Source organism: Lolium perenne, chromosome 4, assembly GCF_019359855.2.
Source record: "Lolium perenne isolate Kyuss_39 chromosome 4, Kyuss_2.0, whole genome shotgun sequence".
Classification (NCBI taxonomy): Eukaryota; Viridiplantae; Streptophyta; class Magnoliopsida; order Poales; family Poaceae; genus Lolium; species Lolium perenne.
The window spans coordinates 111608040-111621864 of record NC_067247.2 but is presented as its reverse complement, the minus strand read 5'-3'; the positions used below and the strand labels follow the sequence as shown (position 1 = coordinate 111621864).

Here is a 13825-nt window from a genome sequence, read left to right as displayed (position 1 = left end):
CCTCCATTGGCGCATCGTCCTCCACATCTATTGGGGCCTCCATCATCGCCGCCGCCAACACGTCAGCCTCCGCCGCCAACTGGTCCGCCCGCCTCCCCCAGATCGCCGCCAGCGCCGCCTCCCGCTGCCGACGCTCCTCCGCCGCCAGCTGCTGCTGGCGCTCGATCGACTCCCCGTCGCCGGTGCTCGATCGACTCCCGCCGATCTCGTGACAGCATCCCGCTCAGCCGCGCCGGGCGCCGGCGCTTGTCAGCCCACCGCTGCTCCATCTCCTCCCGGTACTGGCACCGTCGCGCCTCTTGTCCCGTCGAGGCGTCAGACGCCGCAACGGTGGCGCACTGCTGCTCCTGCCACGCTGTTGCCGCCGCGGCCTCGCTAGCAGCGGGGCCATGGGCACAAAACGCCGCTAGATCCGTCGCCTGCGCCGCCTCTCGCTGCTGGCGGGCCTGCTGCTGCATTGCCTCCCGCCGCTGCTGACGGTGTGCGCGCCACCGCTCTTCCCGAGCGGCGACGTCGATGCCGAACTGCGAGTCCGGGAGTGGAAGTGGAGGAGACGGCGGTGGAGGGGACTGGCCAGCGCCTGGGCAGTTCGCCATTGCCACTGGTGGTGGAGGAGACGGCGGTGGAGCGACGAGGGCTGTGTTTGTTGCCGGCGTGGTGTGTTGGCTACCATTGAGCCGGGAGACCTTTTATAGACGCCGCCGTCGGGAAGAAAGCGCGGGAACAGGCGAGAAGAGGCGGGAAGAAAGCGCGGGAACAGGCGAGAAGAGGCGGGAAGAAAGCGCGGGAACGGGCGGTGGCGTGCGAACGCCGACGACGCGTCTCGTCGGCGCAGCACCGACGAGACGTCTCGCCTGCCCCTCCGTCGCCATTAAGGCAAAGATGCCGTCGTGTGTCACTGCGCGCGAATAACTTCCGTCGTGAGGTAGGCGACGGTTAGGTTAACATTAACTGTGCCGCTGACGGGTCGGCCCCGCCACTCTCCGCCTCGCTTTTCGTTGTGTCCGGCGTGCCCGGTGCGTCCCCTGTGGGACGGGGACGGGGACGGGCTCGGGGCGCCAGACACCGTATCGAGGTGCGCCGAACAAAAATACCTTTGAGGAACGTGGCTGGAACGGTTTTTTGGCCCGGCACACCTCAAATTTCTTTGAGGACGCTTTGGGGACCGCGGCTGGAGATGCTCTAATGCCTCTACGCAGGCACGCGCGTGTCTCAAGATGTGCTGGTGGCAGATTGACTCGTCGCGGCATACGGTAATCTTGCAGTGCATCCTGCCTCGGTCTAGACAACACGCAAGTGCCTCGGCAAGAAGCGAGTGAGGAAAGTATAAGTCAAGATCGGATTCTGATACTGATGCATATGGCCCTTGGCATCACCAAAACGTTTAACAAAATTCGTGAACAGGCTATAAGGAATAAAATATTATACTCTTGCTTAGTTAGATGAGAGAGATTATGTGAAAGAAAGAAAATAACCTCTAATGCAAGAGCCAGCTCTAGCACGTACTCTTATGCATTTTATAAAATTAAAATGTGGACCTTATATTGTAAAAATACTACTCTTATAGTTCACCATTGTACATGCTAGATATACGCCGTGGCAAACTACTATACTCCTCATCTCCACTACTTATAAAGGCAAGAAGTCTGTGGGAAAATTAGATCTGGATCGTTCACATGGCTTGATCAAACGGACTAGGACGCCCTGTTCTCCCCCACCCCTCCGCCCTGTTTTCACGGATCGTGGCCGCTCTGCAGTTGGAAGCAAATTTTCGCAGCCCCTTGCATCCCCAAAATCATGCAAATTTTCGGATTGCACACCATATTTCCTCATACCTCAGCACGAACGCCCTCCCTGCCGCCTGGTGCTTCATCGCCACGCAACCCTGCGCTGCCCACCGCGTTGGACCGCTCAGCATCGGCACAACAGTGCTCCCTGCATGGCTGCACCAACGCATGATCCAATGCTGACCCCTGTCCTCGCTCGCCGCCGCCGCTACCGGAGGCGGAGGTGCGGCTTCCTCGACGTGATACGACGCTGAGGCGCCCGGAGGACCTCCGCAACAATCCTCACGCTTTCCGGTGGTCAAGTCGCACTCCCTCCTCGCCTACTGCTGCTGCCGGTACCGCTACTTGCGTACTTTCCTCTTGATCCGGCGCTTACCTCCTCACCGCCGCTAATGGGACACGCCGGATTCAGCACCGCCAAGCAGTCTGAGTTTTCTGCATCATCACTTCCATCAAGGTATTCATTTCCTCCGCTTTGACTCAATTTCGTATCATGAACAATGTTATACTCCTCTGTCTTCATCAATCTCTGGGCACTGCAGTCTAGGTGTTTGCGTTAATGCCTCAAAGAACTTATCTTTTTAAGACTGGACAATAATCTCAACAGATGGAGTGTGTATTCATGATTTGGAGACATTGGTCTTGTCTTCCAAAGGTATAGAATTCTATGGTATTCAAATAAATCATTCTTGCAAAAATACCACCATGATCCAACACTACGGCTAAATTTTATATTTCACGTAAAGTATGTGTCTCTATTCTGCTAGCGTTGTGAAAATGAGCAAGTACCTGGTTTTTAACAAATTTCAGAAAATGCTTATCTGTGGTTCAGGTATGTCACAACTCCAATAATCAATGACAGTACTGATAACTACATTTTAGCTTCTTTCAAATGCTTATCTGTTTTGTTTTTTTATTTGTCCATCCTAAGGCGCAGCACTTCTGCACCATCGGCTGTGCTACTGGTGGTGTTTTGTTGGCTATATATTCTTTGTCATGGTGTAAATATTACTTTACATATAGTTTTTGTCCTCAAGATGTACTATCTCTTTTGGAAAGTGATACTGTCATATTACTCCTGTTACTTCTATTTTTGTTAGAATTCCTGTTGATTATACAGGCAACTGAACATCTACATGTTAATTTGATACAGGCAACGGAATCTCTACATGTTAATTTGCTAAAGCTAATTCTGCAGATCCAAAGACTTCGGGTATACCATATGTCCTCAGAGAAATCATCAAGCAGAAGCTAAATCCGTATACTGTGCTGGACCATAGTTCGTTTTTGACAATCCAAAATGTTGGTCAGACTCATCTCTATCCACTCATGAAGGTAGCAATCACATCTCACTTGTTCTCTTGAATCGTTTAGCATATTGATACCTCTCCTCCAACAGAAGTTCAGTTTATGTTGTAGCTAGCTAATATCGCCTAGGGCATAAAATTTGCATTTAGATGAAGATGAACAGTTCGCGAATACAATTTTTTTATCCGTTTCCCTCATCAATAGTTACTGTTATAATGAGTACTGCTGCACAAGCAAAAGAAGGGAATCATGTATGCAAACACTATTTTCCCCTTGACTTACACCCTTCATTGCCGTAAGTGAGATAAACAGAAGTAAAATGCCCTGCAAAGTTAGTGTTTGCATACAAGATTTTTTCATGCATCATATTCCAGTCAAATAGACACATGGTTCAGAATTACTCCAAGTAAAGCCCTGATGGAGGTAATTACACTACAGTTTGCTGAACAGTGGTAACATTTAACTCTGTTTTTGATGGATTAAATTGTTCACTCTCATTGTGACATGATATGATATCTGAAGTTGTATTGTGCTAACATGCTACTACCTTTATTCGAAGTTTTCAGATGTTTTGATAGGATAAAATAGCCTATCAAAACATCTTACAATTTGGAACAAAGGTAGTACCTAACATATTTGGGAGCATGTTATTGTTTTAGTTTCTTCAACTTGTGCTAAGCATCCTGCCGAATTTTCTGATGATAATTAAGAGATAACATGCCCCCAGATATGTTACTAGAGAATTAAACTCCGGTTTGAAGCAGCAATGCAAGAATTACTAGAGAACTGAAGAAGTATAGCAGGGTGGATGAGGTAGAAGATGACGGAGAGGCAAGCGTACCAGGTGCTGCTAGCAATTGAGTAAACCTCGGAGATTGATCGTAATTGTATGCTCAGTCGATTGCTGGACAAAAGTCGACTCTCTGTTTACTATAGAATTGAAGGAGTATAGCAGGGTGTTCTTATTATGTTTTCAGCTTTGCTATGTTAGACAAGCTGTTTTTATTGCACATGTATGTGCAGAAGAAGTTTTCCTGGCGGACATGAAAGAAGGTATCATACATATTGGCATGACATGCATAACTCTTATTTTTCTTTCTGTGTCGCGCCTGCTTCAAACTAGCGATGAATTATAGTATGTTGCAACCATATAGATGAAGAATAGGAATCGTGCGTTGCACGTGCAATTTTACTAGTGAACACTATCCACAAGACCATGACTTAGCATTAATATACCCTATATAAATGGTGGATAGTTTCACACTTCCTTAGCGGGCACCGTACATAGCAAAATTAGCTACAGTGATATCTATTCTTGCAGCATGGCTCATTGGTGGCCACACAAGCATCTGGATTCAAAGTGGGCTTTTCTAGATCCTAGAAAGTCTCACCAGGACCTAGAAACTAGTTTTGATAGCTCTGAAGAATATGATTTGACTAGCTTTTGTCCCCACGTGCTCTCAGTTTGGTAACAGGTAGAGCCGATTACCCTGCTTCAACCAATGAAGGCCAACCGGTTGTATAGTTTTCTCCATGCATGTGACACCCTCTTTCCACTTTTCCCTCCTAGGAGTCTAGGACCACCACCGTGTACCTCTCTCTCCAATAGTTTTGCACTATGCTTCAAAATGGAGTAATGGACACACCTGCCTACAATAGTATTTGGATTAGCTAATTTTCATTGTTGTCTCAAGGAGAATTAAAGTAAATGCAATAACATTTTGAATGAGATAATTGTTTATTTTATCTTTTGCTCAATATGGCATAACTCTGGTGGTTAATTTTTCACTCAAAATATAAGGCTAACTTTAAATGACTAATTTACTTATGACATCCACCAGTTCTGCATCACACAATCCAAAACTAACCAATATCTATTCCTGGCCAGTGTTGAGATCATTAAAAATATACAGACCATTTAACCTATAAAAAAACCAGACAGTAAGTGGAATGATATAATATAATAGAGGTTAATTAAAACTGGGCTACCAAAAAGCTAAAACAATAAAGATTTTTATCAGACAAGTGTAAACTGGAACTAAGTGAACAGTTCTCGCAAGATTCCCACAGTAAGAAAATTGTTAATCTTCTTTTATGAAAATGCAAACCAAGCTATAGCTTATAGCATGTATATGTGTATTTTTCTAATCAAAATTGACTTGGTGTATCCATACGAATTGTAGAGCTAAGAACTGAAGAATCCTCGCAACATTTACGGAAAACTTGAAATTTGTTAACCTTTTTTTATGAAAATGTAAACAGAACAAGAGATATAGCGCATTGTTCTATTATTTATTCATGAAGTTGGTTGTCCAGAAGAATTAAGTTCATACGCAGACCAATATAATATGTAGTTTTGCAACATGAAAGTACTGTACATCTTTTAAATTAATGCTATTGTATGAGTGCCATATGGCTTAATTGGAGATATAGAGAAGGGTTGTGTGTACCGATTTTGGCCATTGCAGGTTCAAAAAAAAGTATATCCTGTAACACCCCTATTTTAGCTAAACCTAATTAGGGTTGTTTTGTGCATCATGAGCATCATGTTATTTTTTTCTGAGGAAATTGCACAAAAGAAATGCTTTGGAAAACCCTAATGTGTGTAAATCTTTACATACTTTGATTCTAAGTGTTCAAATTTCCAAAACTAAGGATGTGTGAACGTTCTAAAATATCTAAGGAAGGTCCCTAGGCATTTTTGGTAATTTTCTAAATTGATTTGATTCACCAAACCTCTCTCCCATTCGCCCTTATCACCCTTCCCCACGAGATCGAAACCCTAACCGCCGGTCGTCGTGAATCCCCTCCGCTGTAGGCCTTCATGATCTGCGTTGAGCCAAACCAGAGCTCTGCCTCTGCATCCATGTTCTTCTAGATTCCGGAATCGGCCGTGGGTGCCCGCAATCGTCGCCGCCGATCCCATGTTAATCGATTCTGGCCGCCGTCCATGACGCCTTTTCTGACATTCCACGCCATCAGCGACCGTCCTGAGAGCTTCCTGGTGAGCTCACGTTCTCACAAGCCTTTCATCTCTGTCTCTTGTTTCCTGTAACTTTCAGCAAAACAGAGAAAGCTACAACCATTCCTGTAATTTTCAGTAAGAAAGAGGGAGAGCTGCAGTTTTTAGTTTCAGTTTGAAACAAGGGAGAGGGAGGCAGGGAGCATCGATCCTTGCAGTTTGATAACCTGTAAAACAAAAAAATCCTTCTGAACTGCTGGAGTTAGCTTATACTTGAGTTGTGTCCCAAGTTTAATTCCTATCCATACACGTTTCTGAACTGGGGTAACGCCGAAGTTCTCATTTCCGCTGGCAAAGAACCAAATCTGACTACTCCCTGAATACATTCAACACTGACATGCTTATCTCAGCTGGAAATCTCCGTCCTATTGTGCCAATAATTGCCAGCCTAAACCATTTCAATTCGAATCTCAACAAACAGCAGAAACCTGTTAGTGCCTAGTTGTATCTACGGAGTATGTTTTCAGTTAAAAGCTGCAATACCTAGCATCTAACCTCGGTGCTTCCTAATGTTAGTGATACCTTCTCAGAAAGTTTAATAGACTAATTTTTCTTTCTGCTGTTTTTCGTTTTTAGAAAATACCTGAACTTGTAAAATTCATAACTAATTCATATAAAATCAGAAAAATGTGTTTAATATACCGAAATGTTCATAAAAATAAGATCTACATTTTGGTACTAAAATCATGCATGCTTTCAGCAATTAAAATTGTACTATTAGTGGAACCCTAATAAACCTTCTCTTTACATATGGAGTTAAATTCAAATGATATGCCTTATGCATTTGAACTCCATTTAAATTGAACATGTCATAGGGTTAACTTCAGTACCTTTAGTATGTCATTGCATCATCCTTGTATGCGCTTAGCATTATGCCATGTGTTGATTGTTGTTTTATCTTTTCGGTATTTACTTCTTCGCGGTCGATAGAGCACGTGCATGAAGATCGACAACGACATGTATCAATACTTGTATATCGACGAGCAAGTCAAGTACAAGATCTCCAAAGATCCATATTTCTTTATCAATGACAAAGGTAAGCCCTAACCTAGTTCATATATGGTTTGGAAATGTTTTTACTTCTGGTTCCTACGTATTGCATACGATTTCAATATGTTTTATCGATAGTTATAGTTATCATGTGTGTTGCATTTACCGTCCTTGTAGCCTAAATTACATGATCTACCGCTTTCAGCAAAACTAGGTTTGAACTTGTGTGCATCGCTAGAGCCGATATATCGGATATGCTTGGCCATGCTTAGTTAATGATTTCTGATCCATCTGGTTGATGAATCAGAGTTGCGAATGAATCTAGTATGACATGATGACGTGGTATGATTAGTGATGATGTTAAACCTATTTAAAGGCTTGGATGGGTCGCCACATGGGGATGTGGTGATTTGACCCGTTCTCGCCGATAATAGGACTCGAGTTCTCGCCTTCGGAACCAAGATCGAGCGTACAACCACATGGGGTCCATGCGAACCCCTTGGCCCGATCTTGCCTAGTATGCTCATGAGTCACATAGTTTGCGAGTTCTATTTGGTATCTAGATGGCAAACGCGTGAAAAAGGTTTTTAAAGGTGCATCATACATGGTGTGGCAATGTTGAAGGATGTCGGAGCCATTGAACTGGATCCCCTGCACACAACAATCGGGACCGCCTCGGAGAATGGCTACCTACGATGACGGAGCTACCCAGTTGGAGTAACTCATGAATTAGGCGAAGCAAGGGAAAGGTTTTGGTTGACCACCCTCTGCTGGCACAACAAGAAAGTGTGTATCGTACGGCGCTAAGAGTCGGTCGGTGCGTGTGGGCAAACTTGTACACCCCTGCAGGTTTAAATCTTTTCGAACAGTCGTGTCCACGGTTACGAACGACTTGGTGATGGATTGTATGATCATAAACAACTTTAACCTAATCGTAGAACTTGGAATTAAAGGTGCGAATAAGGATCCCTTCTTAGGGTATTATGGGGGTGATCCTAGTTGAAAGGCTTAGCTTATTGATGAAGATTCGGTGGATTTAATATGATGATCAGTAGAACTAGTGATATCGCACTCTTATCCCCTTTTAAACGGTCTGAGTAGACAAGCTTCTTCCCCCTATTGTTTACAGAGGAAAACTGGTTTTGCATAAAATAAGATCTATAGAAAGCCTCGTATACCAGCTTTCATAACAGGTTGTATTAAGTCTTTGTTGAGTCCTTGTACTCAGCTTGTCATGCTTTGTTTCAGATGAAGTTTCTTCGACAAATGGTGCTTTTCAGATCGACATCGACGAGTAGCTTGGGGTTCATAGGTGGCAGCCTGAAATCTATAGGCTCGGACGACGCTGTTATGCTCCTGGCCTCTTAGGCCCTTTGCTATCTTGCTATTTAGAATAACATAACTTTGCTTTCGTTGATTGATGTAATATCAGGTTAGTGACCTCTGGTTGTAAACTTGTAATACGTACTTTGGCTCTGCTCAGTTATGAACTTGTATTTTTTCTTTGAGTCGTAGAGTTATTGTTGTGTTACCGATTCTCATGTTGTAGTCCCTCGAGCTCTAGGTTAGGCTTATGTCGGATAGAGATCTCGATTTATCTAGCCCCGATCTCGGGGTTGCCACAAGTTTTGGTATCAGAGCAGGACCATTTGTAGGAAAACCTTTCTATTGATGTGGAGTGATGATTGGGTTCCTGCGTCCATCAACAGGGTTATTGCAGTACTTGTAGCTGCAACTATTTATTAGATAGTTCATCCCAAAGGAGCTTTGCAAATGACAATCACACAACCCCGCAACTGCGTTGTCACAGGCGCAACCAAACGTTCACACCCAAACCGTGGTTTGGAAATAGCCTATTCTATAAGCTACTAAAGTGGCAATGAGTTAAGAGTGGTTTAGAGTAACTGAGAACAAAGAGCTAAACAAGAACAAAGTAAACTAAAACTAAAAGCAATGAGAGGGGTTGTACTTGTAGGATGGAATAGAATAAAATACAGTGTCTAGGATTTGGGTCTCACTAGTACTAGCTAGTGGGGCACTATGTAGCCGTCCATTAAAATTACACAAGATAATACTTTAGATAAATAAAGGATCCCCTATGGTTACCCGTTTGTCACAAAGCGTATACTACTTAGAAGCTCGTGTTGCCACTACGCAAGTCAATAGTACACTCCGTTCCAAAGGATCACATGAACTCATCTATCTTCTCTTTGTCACTAGAGCACTACTAGAAAACGGCCTAGCCGTAAGATTGTTAATAGTGCTGCACGTCTATACTGGTGCTCCACTGCTATATAGCAGTGGCGCACCTAAAAGTGGTGCTCCACTGGTATTCAATTACCAATGGTGCACTAGTGCAGTCGTAGGCCACTACTAATTGTAAAACTGGGTTATAGATTGATATAGAGCTAGTAATGGCGCACCACGTATAGGTGCGCCATTGTGCTGCCGATATCAATAGCGCACTAGATGTGGTGCGCCACTGCACCCACTGCGCATCGTGTCGCCACCCACCACAACACCTCCACGCCACACCCACCCACCACACCGCACCCACACTTTTCTCCATTCAGCCTCCTCCTCTCTCGTTTGATCCACTTTCTCTCTCCGCGGAACACACCACACAAATCGAAAGGCGTAGAGAGTACATCACGGTATAGTACCTAGTGTTGCAGGCCGCAGATCTAGAGCCCGAGCGCCAGCCACCACGTCCAGCACATGCTCCCATATCCCCGCATATGGCGCTACCATCTCCTCTGGAACCTGTAGCTCGGCCCCATCGCTCGTGCCCGCCACGGAGACGCATCGACTGCCCCCACCTATTCATCTGCGTCTCCGCCTCCACGGTCCGCCCGCGCTGCCACCGCGGCCTGCATCATCGTTGGCCCCGCGCGGGCACCGTTGTGTGCGCCCGCGGTCGCTGATTTTCCGCATCGGCGTCAGCGCCCTGGCCGGCCCCTCCATCTGCTGCCTCTCTGCCCCAGGGCGACCGCGCTCACCTGCTCGTGGTCCGCGCCCTGCCGTGCCATCCTCGCGGCCACCAGCCAGCCGCCACCCTCCCCGCGCTCGCCACGGCCTCCGCCGTCGAGGACCAGACCGAAGACCAGCGCGACCCGGTGGCGCCTCTTCACCCCCACCCTGGACGATGGCGCGCGACGCATCTTCAGCTACTCACATCCGTGCTGCTGCAGGCGCTCATCCCGGCGTCGGACACGGAGGGCTTGGTGCGGATCGACAACGAGCATCGTCGCGGGTGTCGACCAGCGTGCTCGGGCTCCACCGACGCCCATCGACGCCTGCCTTCGCCGGTGACATGCGCGTGCAGGAAGCTAGGGACCTGATTGCTTTTTTGTTTTTCTTTTAGGGATTTAGTTGCAAAGTTACCTGAATGGTTGTATTTTTGGTAGTGTAATAAATGTTGAGTATATTTTTGTTTTCTTACCGTGGTGAACCGAGAGAGCGTCGTGAGATCAGCAGTGAGCCACCATACGAGGCAATTTTTTTTCTCATACTAGTAGTAGTGGCGCACCATTTAGGACCCTTGTGGCGCACTAGGTTGTAGCTATGGCGCACGTCAATGCTACGTGTGGTGCGCCACTGTTATGTGACATACCAATAGCGCACCAGTGATGCGTCACTGCTAATAGTTAGCAGTGGTGTGATAGTAGTGGCGCATCGAGGTGCGCCACTGATAGCTAAAAGTGGTGCGCCACTGATTAGCTGTTTTTTAGTAGTGGAGGAGAGAGTAATATAATAGATAAAGCCAGAAACTCTAATATTGCATACTAGATCATACCTCAGCATAGAACTAAATCAATTACTCAAATATAGATGAATATAAATACACATAGTAATTCATGGAGATCATCATGTTCAATCTTACAAATACACAATCTAAAACAAGGGGAAGAGAGGTGGAGATGCCATTGGAGATGATGACGATGAACGATGCACGTGGTGAAGATGGGGACGTACCTTCTCCTTCTCTTGTTTGGATCTTGTGGAGGTGTTGGAGGAGATCTTGATCTTGGAGGTGTGCGTAGGCTATGGAGATGGCGGCGGCGGCGAAGCAGCAGGGCTCCGCCCCTAGGGCGTGGATGATGAAGTGGTCCCTTTCCTTGCCTCCTCTCTTCATATAGGCGCTGGAAGTCGGTTTCACGAACCGATGGAGCCTGCGATCGAATATGTCCATCGAACCTTCACAAATGTTGTTCAGTTCGATGAAACGGATCCGACGTAGTCCGGTACGGGTGGGTCTACCCGTACCGATGGTCGTTAAACTTGTAGGTGCTTTCTGGACGCCATTTCTTCATACAAATTTCAATTTGGGTGTTCTTCGGCTTGTTGAAGTCGTATAGATGAGGGCTACAACACCATGGCCTTAGATCTTAAATATAAGATGTTGGAAAAATATCACTTTCCCACACCTCATATGGCTAAGTCTCGTGCCTGTAATTCTCCCATATTGTGCCCTCTTGGTCCCGTTTTCTCCCTTTTCCCATGATCTTCAATAACACCTGAATACATGTCAAAGACAAGGGAAACATAATAAAATTCTACTAAAACTACTAAATATGCGAAGCTCATATGAAAATAAACAAGGACTCGTAAGTATGCAAAATAGGCATAGGTGTATCTAGCTGGAGAATGAAATAAGTGAAAATATGAGTAATAGTATACTTAAAAACCTCAGTAGATAGTGCTAAATGATCAATTGAGCTGGTGATATCGCTCTCTTATCCTCTTTTAAATGATCTGAGTGGACGGGCTTCTTCTCCCTCTTGTTTACAAAGGAAAATTAGCTTTGCACAAAATAAGATCTACAGAAAGCCTCGCATACCAGCTTTGCTAACAAGTTGTATTAAGTCTTTGCTGAGTTCCTGTACTAAGCTTGTCATGGTTTTGTTTCAGACGAAGTGGCTTCAACAAATGATGTTTGTTAGGTCGACATCGATGAGTAGTTTGGGGTTCCTAGGTGGCAGCCTAGAATCTATGGGTTGGGACGATGCCGTTATGCTCCTGACCTCTTAGGCCTTTTGCTATCTTGCTATTTAGAATATCATAATTTTGCTTTCGTTGATTAATGTAATGTCAGGTCAGTGACCTCTGGTTGTAAACTTGTAATACTTTGGTTTGCTTAGTTATGAGCTTGTATTTTTGCTTCGAGTCGTAGAGTCACTATTGTGTTACCTGTAGTTTCTCCAGCTCTAGATTAGGCTTATGTCAGATGGAGATCTGGATTTGTCTAGCCCGATCTCGGGGTTGCCATAGGTTTCGGTATCAGAGCAGAACCACCTATAGGAAAATCTTTCTATTGATCGATGTTAAATCTAGTGGTCGTGAAAACTATTTGAAAGCAAAAATGTATTTGCGAAAATCTGATTAGACTTCTTTTTTACTTCTTATCTGATATAGCTCTAATTTAAGTTAACTTATCTTGTGTTGATTTGAAAGTTGTACTATCTCACAACGGCTATGGGACCGGGCTTAGATGGTTGGTGGGATCGAAGGCGCCAAGCCGCCAATGGCGTGCACCGTGCAGATTTCCACATAGCGGGACTGGCGGTGCTGGCTGGACCAAATCGAAGGTCAATGAGCGGACGCAGGGGAGACATTTCTAGCGGAGACACCACACTACGGGAGCAGTGTAGAGATTTTTTTTATTTTTTAGACAAAGCAGTGTAGAGATCAGACGAGGCGATTTGCACAAAAATAACCCAAAAGTGAAAGAAAAGCACAGACTGACCCTCCGAGCAAACTATTTCACCCATATAACCCTTTTGTGTGGCGCCCCTCCCATGGGCGCCACACATGGCAGTGTGGCGCCCGTAACTACGGCGCCACTCTCCCAGCCGACGTGGCGCCCTCGACGCTAAGCTGGTGCGCTGATCCGACGTGGCAGCATGTGTGGCGCCCATGGGAGGGGCGCCACACTACTCTATATATATAATTTCTGTCTAGAGATAACAGAAGACTGTGGTAGCTCAATCGGATGAAGCCTTTTCTTCCCAATCCCAGGTCATGAGTTCGAATCTCCTTACCACCTGAATTTATTTTTATTTTTAAAAATTATGCTAGACATTGTAGTATGTTTACAACATGAAATCTAGCCTCGTACTGTTTTGTAGAGTTTTTTTTCTCTCTTGCTTGCAAACTGAATAAAATATAGTGTGGTCCTCCAAATTATGAGTATCCAACTTTATGTTCGATCAACGTGTTATGAGTATGGTCCTCCAAATTATTTTTATCATGATTTTCATGCACACTTGGTACTATGTAGAAAATATAGTATCCATATTTTGATGAGTTTACTTGCTCTTGCAGGCTATAAATTCATCTAGTCCTCAGTTCCTTCGAAGACTTGATGCACGGAGCTTGAGGAGTCTGTCTGGAGTTCACGTTAATGAGCAAATTGTGCAGCTAGTACCGAATGCTGAGGTCACAAAGTGTTCTTATTTAATTTACCAGCATTTGGTCACATTTTTTTCACCTGTATAATTGTACTTTGAATCTACAATTTTCTCAAAAGAAGTTTTTGTGAATTAACAATTTTCTAAATTTATTTACTTGAGCTCTTGTATTGTCTATTCTGTAGAATTGCTCATTATTAATTTTACACAAGAATACTTCAGATGTTGTTTTTCACCTCAAATTTTGTTTATTAACAATTCATCTGTCAATTGTTATGATGCAGACGTTCCAAGTTCTATTGCGATGC

The 13825-nt window shown here is 44.9% G+C and overlaps 1 long non-coding RNA gene across 1 annotated transcript; it reads left to right on the top strand.

Annotated features, from left to right (window-relative positions):
- The first annotated feature begins 1746 nt into the window (after positions 1-1746).
- On the top strand, positions 1747-4164 carry LOC139830511 (uncharacterized). The gene is made up of 3 exons (XR_011742753.1): positions 1747-2442; positions 2941-3122; positions 3823-4164. It is a non-coding gene; the product is annotated as an uncharacterized lncRNA (long non-coding RNA).
- The last annotated feature ends 9661 nt before the right edge of the window (positions 4165-13825 follow it).